This window comes from Hydra vulgaris, chromosome 09 (genome assembly GCF_038396675.1).
Source record: "Hydra vulgaris chromosome 09, alternate assembly HydraT2T_AEP".
Classification (NCBI taxonomy): Eukaryota; Metazoa; Cnidaria; class Hydrozoa; order Anthoathecata; family Hydridae; genus Hydra; species Hydra vulgaris.
This window is the reverse complement of record NC_088928.1, coordinates 26,197,501-26,212,500: the sequence shown is the minus strand read 5'-3', so window position 1 is coordinate 26,212,500 and position 15,000 is coordinate 26,197,501. Positions and strand designations below refer to the sequence as shown.

Sequence of the window (15,000 nt, the reverse complement as noted above, 5' to 3'; positions counted from 1 at the left end):
TCTTGACAATATTTTTTTGTTGTAACTTATAAAAATATAGTTAAAAAGTTGTTTTTTCAATTCACTTTTAAAAAATGCAACTAAAACTTTTTTTATTATTTTATTTCATATAATATTATTAAAATATTTTTTTTGCCCAGAGATTTTCAAAAAAAATTTGTTCATGCAATGTAATTTTTCAATATAGTTGCAACAGTGCTTTATCGAAAATAACATAGTATCGAAAAAAAAATTGCTCTAAAAACGGATTAATATCGAAATTTTTTTAATCGAAACTTTTTTTTGGATTAATATCGGTAATTAATTCTAAGGAATTAATTTGAAGAAAAAAAACGAAACTCATTTAGAATAGGTAGAACTTGCAAGTAGTGTTGCTATATCGACTGACAAATAGGAAGAACATGCAGGGTGTGCTGCTACATCGACTGAGGGTTTGGCTTGGGCAGGCAATCTATCAGTTACAAAAAAATGAATCATAATCATTTTTTAATTTCTGACATTATTTAATTTTTTATTATTTCGATGTTAATCATTTATACTGCTTCTAAGATTTTCGATTTTATTCTCGATATTAATCCGGAAAATCCCTTTTCGAATTGGTTCAGTTTGGATGTTTTCGATACTTTTACTACTACCCCAACCAGTCATTACCTTCAATTCAATACATCCTTTCAAAACACGCCTTTCAATATTCCAATGAAAACAAAAAATTTAATCAAAATACTTTTTATAATTTATTTTTTATAATTTTTATATGAATGTCTAAAATAATAAACTTCCCGCGTTAATTAAAAATGTAGAAGTACCGATCAGTGCTGGATTAAGGATAGGGTTTTTATTTTGAATTGGGGCCCCGATTCAAAATAAATTTAAAAAAAAATCTTAAAATTAAATCTTTAATTAATGATATAGAAAGAGACCTCCTGCCTTAAAATAGATCGAGGCCCCAAAAAACTTGATACGTCACTGGCTCGAATGCAAGATAACCAAATGAGATCCTGTTGTATTTAGGATCAAAAGTAAGTAACAGGTATACTAGAGTTTTACCTACTACCAATTGTTTTTTTTTTAAGCTAAATGTTTTTTTTAAATTTATACATTTTTTACAATTTACACTTACTGCAGTGTATTGGCTGCACCAGTCTAGTATAGTCCTGCTATTTTGTCTCAATGTTACTTTTAATAGAGACTTTCTAAACCAATATTCTTTTTTTCATGTTGCAAATTTTGAAATGGTTTTAGTTTTAAATATTTGTTCTACAATTTATTCGCTGCAATCTGGTGTCATTAAAACTTTTCTCATTACATGTGCTAAATATAATTGAACTTATTTAAAGTTTTTAAAAGAATATTCAGCAAATTTAAAAAAACGAACATTTCATGGAGTATATATTTTAACAGCTATATTACATTTTAATTGTTAAATTATATACTACTCAAAACGTAATAAAAAAACTTTTATTACGTTTTGAGTAGTATATAATTTAACAATTAATATTTTCTTTTTTTTAATAAAGAATTTTAAAATTTACCTGGCGGTAATTTACCTGTAAATTTTACCTTCACAATATTACTTCTAATGGATGTTTTTTATTTTATATTCCCAAATATTTTAACATTGTATAACTATAACGATATCAGCTATAAAAAAACTTATTGTAATAAATTACAAAGTGCAAAAGTTATTAAAAGTTTTTTGTTTTTTTATATATGATTATTACTTCTGTTTTCAAAGTTTTTTAAAACTGTAAACTAAGGTAAACGGAAGGTAAGAGGTAAGTAAAGAAAAATAGTAATAGTCGGAGGTAAAAAAAAACTTTCAAAATAAAAAACAGTTGCGAAATTATAGGCCCGCAACTGAAAGGGGATGGGTATCCAGACAAAAGGGGCCTATTTTTAAGCCTGAAAGTTATTTCTGTTTGGTTCAATTAAAAGTTTTAGACCTTTTAATTCCCGTGCAGATATGCATGGGAGACTTGTGTTCTTTTTTTGGTTTGTTTATTATTAAATTTTATTTTGATTTCAAATTTTTAGTAAAAAATTTAGCCAACCATTGCTTTTAATTTCAACTTTCTAAAGTGATCAATGACCGATTTGCAGAGATAAAGAGTCGTTGCAAGGACTTCTCTTAGAATACTCATCTGTACTGTACAACTACTAAATACAAACTTGATGTTGATTTGTGCCCATAACATTGAATGAAACAAAATTCAGTAACATCTTCAATTGATGATAAGACCTCTGGTCTTCTGCAAGTTTCCCGCGTTCTTTATAATGTAATATTCAATACTCTACAGTATTATTTTATATATTTTTTGTATAACTCAATATTGTGGATTTTTATCATTTTATTATACCCTGTAAACGATTTTAATTATATATTACGATTTTTGTTATATATTACGAAGTAAAGAACAAAAATTAAAACCAAAAAAAAAAAAAAAATTTGTAACGTTTAATCCATTTTAATGCAAATCGAAAACAACTTTTAGTTGTGCCATAAGATTACAAATTAATAATAAAATTGAATTAAAATTTCATAAGTATTTCATAAAATTTCATAATAATTAAGTATTTCATAAAATTTCATAATTCATTAAAATTTAAAACATAAATCTCTAAAGTGGGTCAATAATTAAAAACATAAAATTATTATATAAGTTGTATTTTGTCCGATTGTCACCGATTGCGGGTGGGCCTAAAATTTGAAGTTACACCACAGACAAAAACAGGAATAAAAAAATTAAATTTATTTAAATATACACATTAAATAGAATTACCTTGATGCCAACGTGGTAAGTTGCATCAAATTTCTTAGGTAAGTTGAATCACCATATAACTTCGGGTTGATTGATTTCACACTATTTATAACTAAAGATAATGGACGTTATTATTGGACAAAATTGTTTACAAAGTATACTAATTAATTGCAAAGTATATTTGTAATACAACAAATGCATATATATATTTTTGTTATACATGCATAATATAATAACAACAGCTTAATATTGTTAATACAATGTAAATATATATTCAATTAAGCAGTTATTTGAGTTTTTTTAGTTCCCGGTTATTTATTTTATAAAAGAAATAATTGAAGTTAAAATCCCTTTTTTTAAATGTTCTTTATACTATTTAGTTATTTGTACCCTTTATATTATTATATATTAAACTATATTATCCACAAATTTCAAGTTTCATATAATATATTTTAGAGTTCAAAATTTTTTTTTTTTCTATTTTTTGTTGGATAAGTTTTGTCTACATTTGGCGTAAAATATATATATATATATATATATATATATATATATATATATATATATATATATATATATATATATATATATATATATATTACATACTTTACAAATAAAAACAAGGCTCCTAAAAAATGATCACAATAATCTTATCTTTCGAAGCTTTTTACAAGAGAGAGTACGTAAAATATTATTAAAACGCCTTTTTACAAAAGAGTGCCTAAAAACAACATAAAAACAATAAATCGTAATTAAATATATGAATATAAATCGTACTCAAGCATAAAATAAAAATTGAACATACTTAACTCAAAACAATAAAACATTATTTTGTCACAATATAAATTAATTAAAATCAGGGCTTTTGAAAGGAAGAGACATTTTTTTTTTTTACAATAAATAGAAAACATTTAAGGACAGACTATAAGAATTCAACTTTTTTTTTTTAACTTGAGGTTGAAACTTTAGTATTCCAAATAAAAATGCCCATAAAAAAAAATTTAATTTTAAATTCTATTATTATCATTAAATAAAAAATTTTTTTGGCACAGAAGATGATGCGCTTTGGTAGTTATAATGATAGCTGATAAATCTTCGCTTTGAAGCAGTCAACGCAAAAGAGAGAACTAGAGCGTCGCATTTTTTACGCAAATAAGCCGCCTTTCCTCTACCAGGACCCGGTCAATTATCAATCGTTATATTTTTGCATTGTGTTTAAATAATACGGAATGCCTACTTTAAACCTTTAAAAAAAAAAAAACTTTTTGCTGAAATTGTTGGTGGAAATTTCAATTCAATGCGTTAATGAAACTTGTTGAAATGAGGCTTTTTGCTTACGGTTAGGATAAGCATTGATGTTGGTTAAACAAGTTGTTTGATAAATAATGAGTTTTATTTTTGTTTGTTTTATGGTTGATTATGAAAGGCTAAATAAGTTGATTGAGAGTTTAAAAATGATTTTGAAAGTTTTATATTTTTTTTTAGATATTGGTAGCACGCTTGCCCCAGAATAATGGGATCGGTGGTTCAAAGCTATCTCTGGGAAAGTTTTGCGAGATCGGTTAGGAACTTCTTGAGTCTGTAAAAAACTTTAAAAAAATTAAAATTTTTGTTTTAAATTGTTATTTTTGTGATTGTCGACTTAAGAAATATAAAACCAAAAAAAAAAAACACTAATATTTTGTTTACGACGGAGTGTCCTTAGGAAATTGATGTAAAGGTCTATTGTGAACCTATTTTAATGTCTTGAACAAATTTGCTGGAAGTAAAAATATTTTAAATAGTATCTTTAACAATAAAACATAATGCAATAGAATAGTTTTTAAAAGAAAGAAAAAAAATACACAAGAAGCAGTGACTGTACCAAACACTTTAACGTCAAAACCATAAATAAAATACAACTAATTTATATTTATTTATCCAATTATTTTCTAAAACAATTTGTGTTTTTCGAGTAAAACATCCGATCTGCAGAAACGCGGTAATGTGATATTGAAAACTTTGTTTATAAACTAATTAGAAAATGGGTTGAAAGAAATTTTTCGTTGCTCAAAACTCTGCTTAATCTACTAAAAAAGCAGTAGAAGAAGCAAAAAATAGGATAATAAGACTTCAATAATAGGATAATAGGACTTCAAAGGATATGATTTTATAACCATAACACAGACCAATAAAAATTCCTCTTCTCCAAACAATCTATAAAGCCCTTCAGTTAGTACTGCTTTTTGTATCGTTTTTTTTTTTCTAACATCCTCTTTTGTTATAACCATTGTTGTTATTACTAGATTTGTACCTTAAAAGTCTTTATAAATTATTACATAAAAGGTCATTAGAATATGTCTCCCTGTCAATCCACGAGGGTCAAAAGGAACCAATGAGCTCTCCTTTTCCTTTACGATCATTTGGTGCACATAATACATGTGATTCGAACAAACAATTTACCTAAAGTTGAGCTAAATGAGCTTCAAAGTTACTCACCAGAGTGAAAAGGAGGAACGTCATCAAACAGGAATGGAATGTTTGCAGGTTAGTTAGTTAGTTAATTGATTTAGTTTAATAACTTCTAAAAGTGACAGAGAAAATCTCCTATTAATTCCTTAAGTTTTAAAAAACGTCATACTTTAGATTTGAATGGCGGAAATATTTTTTCTTAAATATTAACAATATGCTGAAAGCTTTTACACAAAAATGGTCCCCGGTACTGAATAGAATAAGAACATAACTTTAAAGTACATTGTACAAACTTTAAAGTACATGAGTTACAAAATTATTTTCTGAGAATATGGTGGGGTATTTACATGGGGTGTTCTTAATAAATTTTTATACTCAATGTTTAACATTTTATAATGGTGGGGTGGGGTATGGCTTACCTCTCTAAAATAAGGATAAAATATCGTTAAAGACAGTCCTTGCTTTATTGTATACATGAACTGTATGACAAGGAATATGCTGATTTTAAACACATTTAAGGCATTGAGTTTACGTAGAAGTGCCTCACAAGGCTTAGTTCTTGTTGCTCCAAATACAATTCTACATGCATGGTTTTGTTTAGTATAAATTTTCTTAAACTTAGCGTGGCTGGTGCTTGCCCATACAATATCACCGTAGGTTAAATAGCTGTGTATAAAGGAAAAATATAAACTTCTTAAAGATCTTAAATCTAAAAATGGTTTTGCTTTATACATCATTTCAATGTTTATTGAAAGTTTTCTTTCAGGAGTGCTTATATGTTGATAAATTTTAGTCTAGAATAACACCTAAAAAGTTTACCGTTGTTTGCCTTGTAATACGATTATCAATTATCAATACAGTTGTTTGCTTTGTAAAACGATTATCAATTTTAGGATTGGGTAATTTTAAAGGTAGGTTTCCTGTTTTGGTTAGTTTGTGAAATAAATTTTATTTCACAAACCAACCAAAAAAAGTTTTTAAAAAGTTTTGTTAACGTTAAGGTAAAACAACACACGTGAATGGGAAGGGAAATGGCAACTTTAGCCGATATGGAGCTTATTAGTTGCCAAAACCCCGTCATTGCATCCCATTTGGAAGATATAAGAGGGCTCCAGAATGAGTGCTTATTACCTTTCTCCATAGTCTCAAAATGAGTTTGTTAGAGAATGTAGTGGTGTCATCCAAAGTGCAGTTGTCGAAAAAATACAGGATGGTTTCTAAGTCACCATCATAGTCGCAGTACCCCCAATACATCTGACACTGAGCAGATAACCTTTTTTATTTATTTTCTCTTATCTGGAATAGAAACTTATTAAAAAATTAAAAAACAATTCTTATGTGTTGAAGCTTTTGAGAAGAAGAAAGGAGTTGATATAGCTAAGCTTATCACTGATGTGATTGCAAGACGAGGTTTGGATATTTGAAACTGTTTTGGTCAGGATTACGATAATAGATCTAAAATGTCAGGTGATTACAAGGGAGCTCAAGCCTTATAAGGAAAAATTATTTGGAAGCTCTGTACGTTCCCTGTAGCACTCACAGTCTGAATTTGGCTCAACTAGTTGAATCAACCATTGAGATCAAAGTATTCTTTGGAAATGTCAAATCTTTGTATGTATTATTTAATGCAAGTCCTGCCCGATGGAAGATCCTCACTGAAACGACAAAAATTTCACTGCTTAGACTTTCTATAACAAGATGTAGCTCTCGTACCAACGCAATCAAATCACTTGCCAAGAGGCTGAGAGAAGTTGTTGCAGTTCTTAAACATGCCATAGAAAACCTGGGTTTGACCAGTGAGCAGCTCAGTCAAGCGAGTCTTTAAAAATATGGTTATTATCTTTTGAATTTTTATTGGTAACTACAGTTTGGTGCAAAACCCTTTTGATTGAACATTTGAAGGAAGATATTAAAGGGATTAGGAGCTCTTGGTTGCAAATTTTCGAAAAGGCTGTAGCTAAACCGCAAGAATTTGAAACTGAACTTGCTATTAAAAGAAAGGGTAAATTGAAACGCTTTTAATGAGGCATCAAACACCGCCCATTTCCATGACAGCCAAACAAAAGAATTCAAAGTGAACGTTTTTAATGTTGGTTTAGATAGTCTGATCCATCAGATTGATTCAGGGTTTGATCAGGATAGAAGGCAATATGTTTTCATTCATCTAGTTGAATATGATGATATTTTCATTAAAAATAAAGCTTGCGAACTGGCACGGTTTTATCCGAGACTTGCGAACAAAGATCTCATTGAAGAGGTTCGCCGTTTTAACAATGCGCGCAAAACAATTTTCAAGTAAAAAAATCCGCTGCAGCTACTCAACCAAATCTTCAAGGAGACGCTTAAACGCCTTTTTCCGAACATTTATATCATGCTCCGGATTTTCAAAACAATTCCTGTGTTAGTTGCTGAGGGTGAATGATCATTTAGCAAACTAAAGATTGTAAAAAACTCTTTCCGGTCAACCATGAACTAGGATCGCGTTACTGACTTTTGGATTATTTTGATTGAAGAAGATTTCTATTAAAAAGGTGAGCTACGTTGATGATTTGGATATTTGAGCGGGCAGAAAAGCTCAAAAAGTTCATTTTTAAGTCCCTTATTTTTAAGTCCCTTTTTTTTTTACTTTTATTTACCTTTCTCGAAGATTTTGTTGATTACTTTTCGTTGGTTTTAAAATTAATGTTTTGATTTGTTTTGATTAAAACTAATATTTTAATATCAGTTTTAATAAACCTTTTTTTTTTGCAGAGAATTAATAGTAACACAGAAATACCATGTGCTGTACCATCAGAAATAGATAATTACTGCGTTGAAAAAAACTAAAACTATGTAATTTCTTGGTTTGAAATCGCAGCGCTGTTTTTGAACCGGACGCCATTGGCACTCTCGAAGGCCCTGATTAAAATTATTCTATTGTATTTTCAATAGAGAGAATAAATTTTTTAATTAATTTGTAAAAATGGGATAAGTTAGGGTAAAGTCAAAAGTAGGCAAAACGATTTTGTTTCAGAAAGCCGCGCGTGATACAAAATTGATTGAATTTCATTCGACAGAATTTTTCGTTTACACAATTATTATTTTTCATAAAAGTTTTATTTTGAAAGACATTTTTTGTTTTGAAACCGTTAAGTGTTAACGGTTTCAAAACAAAAAGGTATAAAAATATTAATAGAGATAAATCATACTTTCACAAATAAACAAAAGATAAATTTTTATACATATTTAGTTTATATACATTAGGGTGGAGTGAAAATAACTATTTTTATAAATTCCATTTTCCTCCCAAATTTTTATATGAGTTATAAGAATGCTAAAAAAAATGAGACTAAGATGAGTTAAATTGGACAAGAATTACCCTCTGCAGCAATTTTTGGCCAAACTAGACAAATTTCCAGAATTTTCCATATTTTAAATTTTTTTATTCCAAATATTGAATTGTTGTATTCTTCCATTCGAAATCATTATTTCTAGTTTATTAACATTTTATTTTAAAGGAGTTGAACAGGTAAATTTATTACATAATATTAACATACATAATGCAAAAATATTACTAAACAGTGTTATTATGTGCCATGGTGTTAAATATTGACATACTTTTTCTTGATTGCAGGCGGACACGTATCATATCATCTCTTTTTATTTTACCTAAAACCGAGGCAGAAACAGCTGTCACCATCTTTACACAACGTTCTACAGCTTGCGTGTGGCACGGCAACTTTTTCAATTACTTTGTTGAATGTGATTCTCTTTTGCTTCTTTCAGTTTCTCATCAGTGAGCTGCATTGTTATTGGTGGCTCTTTTCGCTGTGTATTACTCTAATCAATCAACTCCCATGTATTCTTTGCTATAAATTTTATAGTCGGAACTTTGAATTGCCGCACACTAGTTTTATTAGCATTTATACTTCTTTCTTCTCTAGCTCTCTGTATACGCCTAACACCTAATTCTCGGATTTGTGGCTGCACATCTGATATTATTGCCAGAAGAATATTTTCTTGATGACCAAAGAATGCATTCGTTTAAATAACTCTGTCTACTACCTTACGTAATGCATCTGGCAGATACCGTGATTTGACTATTGTGTTGCATAGATGCCTGCTGCAATGAAAAATAGAAGACTCTTTTTTGATGATAACCACATTGGGGCATAAACTTGCATAATGTATGTTGATACAGTTACTAAATTTAATGAAGGACTGGTGGTAGAAATATATATTCTGAGGATCCTGTTGGCAGTGGTGAGCCATCTAGAATGAGCCAGTTTTCCAGGGCTTCGCTTTTCCAGATTGACAGAACAAGTGCCACTTAGTAAAGCTTGGCATATATCAGCTGCCAAGCTATACTAAAGATAAAGCTATTCTGTACTGAGTACTTTTCTGTCCACCTCTGGCATTTCTACATTTATGGTTTGTTGATTGAAAATCAACAACCTTTGAGATCTCACAAGTTTCAAGGGACTTTCCAATAGTACCTAAATAGTATCTAGAACTAGATGTTGGTCCATCTAATTCTGAAAACAAATGACGAAGTGAAAGCTCATTTGCATGTAACAAACAAATTATCTGTTGTAGAGGCCGTTGGAATTCTAACTCAATCAATCTAATCAAACCACTCTTGTTTCCAGTGTTTACATTTGTTCCATCACACCCAAGCACTTGTAAATCGTCCAAAATGATATTGTGTTTTTTAGAGTACTTTAGAATTTGAGATTTTATAGCTTCAGCTGTTCCGCTAAGAAAAGTGCAGAGTCCCAAAATGTCCCCTCAAGGTTACTGAATCAAATATTTGTACTCTACCATCACTATAGTTCTCTTCTTATTAAAAAATTTAAGGGTCAACAACATATTTTTTGTTATCATTTGAAATAATGTTAATATCTTCAAGTGCAGGTGATGCTAAAGCTGCAGCAGATCTGTCTGAGAGCCCTTGGCGATTGCAGACTAATGAAAGTGAAAAGAGAGACAATCGCATTTGCTTTGAAGATAATAATTATGGGGTTTTTTCATTTATACCAGGCTGTTTTAAAGTACTAGGTGTGGCAGAAATTATAGAATCAAGTGGCACTGCATCATTAAGGTTTGAGCTCTGTTTGCTTTGGGTATTCTACAGTTTTTTTGTAACTTCTTTGTCAATTAATCCAATACCCATTTTACGTTCAATCTTTTGATCTTCCAGAAAAGTGTTCTCCATAGCTGGTACCATTTTAACTTTGGCGCAGCAGCATTTATTTAGATCTTTGCATTAGCAAGCAGATATATCAAAGAGTTTAGCTAGTTTGTCTTTATAGAACTGAAAGTTGTTTTTTTTATTTTCTCTGTCACCAATTGGAATTTTTTGCAGCTTTTTGCTCTGTTCAAATAGGTTATAAACTCTCTTTGTCAATAATGTAAATGATGAAACAGTAGGTATGTTGCATTTTTCCCAAATTTTTAAGAACTGCATTGCTGTTGAAGCTGCTTCATTCTTTTCGTTGGCTTTTCCAGGAAGTTTCCGTAAAATTATATTATATATTTAACTTTAGTATAGTTTGAAAATTATATTATATATTTAACTTTAGTAATTATATTATATATTTAACTTTAGTTTGAAAAAGTGATATGTAATATAAGTTGCATTTTCTTGCGAATACATCATATGCCGCATCACATCTAGTCCTGTTGGGAGTTGCACCTCAGATAGAAAGGCGAATCTACGAATAAAATGAGGGATGAGGAGAGGGGGGTATTACCTCAAAAAGTACCGACTGGCTTCTAATAAAAAAGTCCTTTAAAAGAAAATTTAACCGACTGAATTGTGTCAAATACCCGACTAAATTCGTAAAAAAACCGACTTGAAAATCACCTTCTTTGGGGATGGGGGTAGTGATGGTGTAACGCTCCCCCTCCACACACGCCCGTAAAATCGCCTCTGCTCAGAGAGGATGATCTATTTTAGATCTGATGGATGATCTATTTTAGATCTTAACATTTTATTTACTGAAATGTCTTTAGCAAAGTTTTAGTATATTATAGTATTATCATAGTATAAGTAAACGTAGCAAAGTATTAAGCTCTATATAGAAACATAACACTTCAGCACAAACCATACTCGATTAATTAACATTCTTAATATATATATTATACATTACAGCGACTTTATTATTCAAATATAAATAATATTATTATTTACAAATAATATATTCTTACTAACATTTAAAAGTATGGTTTGTATTGAAATTTCAAGTCGAGCATGTATTTTATTAAATTTTATGCCTAATATTCAATTTTTTCGAATTAAATATCTTTCTTTTATATGTGTTTAAAAAAATTCCAATAACTTTTTTAATTCAAAAGTGATTATTTTGGTCATAAGACTAATAGATAATTCAAACATATCTAATATGTTTTTACTTTGTAACTTTGAAAAAAAAAAATTTGATGTAAAATTTACGCTACCAATATTAAGTAGTATTAGTCAAAAATTGCTGCAGGGGGTAATTCTTGTCTAATTTTGTTCATTTCTGCCTCGTTTTTATATTTTTCTTATAGCTAATATAAAAATCAGGGAGAAAGGTTGTATTTCTGAAAAATGTTAGTTCCATTCCACCCTAATATACATTGAAGATTCTCATTTTATTAAGAAATTTTGTGGAATATGAGAACCGATCGCGAAATTAATTAAACGGATTACATGTCTCTGACGGCGATTAAGACATTGTAACTTGTTTTTATCAGTGCTTACCCAGTAAACCCCTTTATTGTAGCCAATTAATTACTCAATTGTTCGTTGTTATATTTACCGTATCTGTTTATGAAAATATTGACCGAGTTGTTTAAAATAATTGTGTTGGGCAATTTGTTTTAATTTGGAATAACTCGGATTGCAAAGAAATTTTCACGTTGAATAATTTTATCGATTGTCTGGTTAGTTTATGAATTTCTCTTCTTGCTCCACCTGCTTAGCTAGGTGGAACTTGTAGCTTAACACAGTTTTTCTATTAGGTCGATTTTCTATTTATCCACTTCATACTTGTATAAAGAAACTAGTAAAACAAGTTTGTATAATCAAACACCTAGAAATGCCTCTGGTAATTAGGGACATTATCTTAAGCCAATATTTATTGACTTATTTGATAAAAACATGTTAGAAAGCTGCCTTTATGGTAAAACTTGAAACAGTGTCTAAAGATGTGTATGTGGGGAAAACTGGTTTGGATATCACAGTTAGCACAGATAATGCAATAATCAGATACACACAGATAATCCTGATAATGCAAACCTAGCTGACCTAAGAACAATTTTTATTTTAATTGTTTTATTGCTACATTTACTACTTTCACATTTTTAAAACGTGTTGAATGCATTTTGTGAAAAAATCAGCATTTTCTAAGGTATAAACTACTGTCAAAATGCATGAAAATGTTAAAGTATGGATATGAAGCTTTTATAAAGATACCTAAAAAATTTATAAAAATTTAGATAACTAAAATAATTGACAAAAGGTTTAAAGGGCCAGTCTTATGAAAGTCTTATGAAAGTCCTATGAAAGTCTTATGAAAGTCTTATGAAAGGGAGAATAGTACGTATGACACGTGTCATTAATTTAAACAATTATTTCCATTAAAGCAAAGAATTATCTAAGAATTATTTCCTTGTAATTATTTAAGTTTGTAATTATGTAAGTAACTATTTCCTTAATTTTAATTGATTTTAATTAATAATATTTGTAGGTATGTTAATGGGTTGTTATCCAATATAAATTCAGGTTAAATTTTGTAAAAGGTATGATTTTTTGCTTGATTTATGCCAAATCAAGCAAAGGTTTACAATGAAAAAAGGTTCAAAAAATTGTGTGCTAGCTCTATCTGAAAAAATGTTTAAGATAGTTTACTTCATTCCAAGCAGATCGAATATGCAAACTCTACGAGAAAAAGATCAATATCAGTGATTATCGGGTCCGCAACGACTCTGTGAATTGCATAGAACAATTTCGCGTAGGAAATAAGAGGGGCATGAAGTTATACTCTTTCGTTTTTTAATTTCAATTAAATACAAGTGAGACCTGAAACAAAAGACACAATGTGTTATTGCCTAAACTGCCGAATTGGTTGTTAAAAGCTGCAAAAAAACCATCCTCCTGAAGAGCAAACCATCATTGAGAAAGAACTAAATGTGCATGCTTCACAGTGGAAAAGCTTCAATCTTTTGTAGCAAAAGATGTAGAGCAGCAGAACAAATTGCATCTCAAGTTATTTCCAAAAAGAAATTATACCCTGAAGGGTATAATTTCTTATTATATATTATATCTATTCGACTTGATAAAGCATCTGGAGGGTCTCCACTTACAATTACTGTAAGTGGAGGCCCGCCACTTACAGTAATTGTAAGTGAAGTAATAATACATTAAATTTTCATCACATAGTTCTTTGATGTGTACACTATCACCCCATTTAAGTGGTGTTCTTGGATCAGCTAGGTTTGCATTAACAGGATCCGTGCTAACTGTGAGATGCAGCATTATTAATTTCAGTAAAGGATTTGCATGTATACTAAATGTTTATGTAGAATTTTGTATTAATCTTGGCAAAAACTGTATATAATTTTGCAATCAAATTCAAAATGTTAAAATTAAAGCAAAATTATAGATCGTTGCTTTACTTTTATTGACTGATAATGTAAAGCAACGACAAAAGCATTAATTCGCTGTGTTTTAAATAAACACTGACAGTTTGAGTTGTTTAGCATTTGCCTCTCAATACTTATTGCAGCGTCTTTTGACTTATTTAAGTTTTGCAATCCAAAACTATAAATGGGTATAAATGTAAAATTTTGAATTTTTATATATTTTTTATCTGCATTAAAATGCAATTAAATGAACTTAAAACATATGCATTGACAATTTTTTTAACTAAAGCATTCATAAAACACTTTATGTGAAAAAACAATTTGTTTTTCAATTCAAATTTCCTATTCAAAAAATGATGTGAATCCTGGTTTAAAAAATAATGTGAATCCTGGTTTAAAAAATGATGTGAATCCTGGTTCAAAAAATGATGTGAACCCTGGTTCAAAAAAATGATGTAAATCCTGGTTCAAAAAACGATGTGAATCCTGGTTCAAAAAACGATGTGAATCCTGGTTCAAAAAACGATGTGAATCCTGGTTCAAAAAACGATGTGAATCCTGGTTCAAAAAACGATGTCAATCCTGGTTCAAAAAACGATGTGAATCCTGGTTCAAAAAATGATGTGAACCCTGGTTCAAAAAAATGATGTAAATCCTGGTTCAAAAAACGATGTGAATCCTGGTTTTACAAAACATTTTAAGGATAAAAATCAAAAAACCAATAATGAAAAATTGTTTATTCAGGTTGGATGAAATGAACAATAAAATCAAGTGGATCATGGAAAGAAAATAAATGACACCTGCAGCAAAAAATGTTTTACTTTTTAGTTTAATATTTACGGTAGATAGATACAAAGTATTTAATAACCGGTATTCACCGTAAAAATATTTGAGAACTGTTCCGCACTGACGCACAAAAAACATCAATCTTTGGCAAATATTTGGGAAAAACAGTAATACCTTACCGGGCGCCCCACTTAATTCCTGAATTCAAACTCTCAAGATTACATCGTTCGAAACGTGAGAACAACAAAAAATATTGTTTTTACTATTCTTAACTAAATTCTTTGATAAATTATAAATTAATATCTTAGCATTCAAAAATGACTTTAAATGATCTTAGCATTCCAAAATGACGTTTTAAAAATTTGTAAACCCCTCAGACTGAGGGGGTTCAAACTTCATA

General features: G+C 29.5%; 1 protein-coding gene across 3 annotated transcripts in view; it reads left to right on the top strand.

Annotated features, from left to right (window-relative positions):
- The window catches only part of LOC105847707 (tyrosine-protein kinase receptor torso), a 64,416-nt gene extending 64,323 nt beyond the window's left edge, over positions 1-93 (top strand). For all 3 annotated transcript variants that reach the window (XM_065805176.1, XM_065805175.1, XM_065805177.1), the window contains one exon: positions 1-93. This exon is cut by the window's left edge and continues 510 nt beyond it. The gene's annotated coding sequence lies outside the window, so the exon portion shown is untranslated.
- The last annotated feature ends 14,907 nt before the right edge of the window (positions 94-15,000 follow it).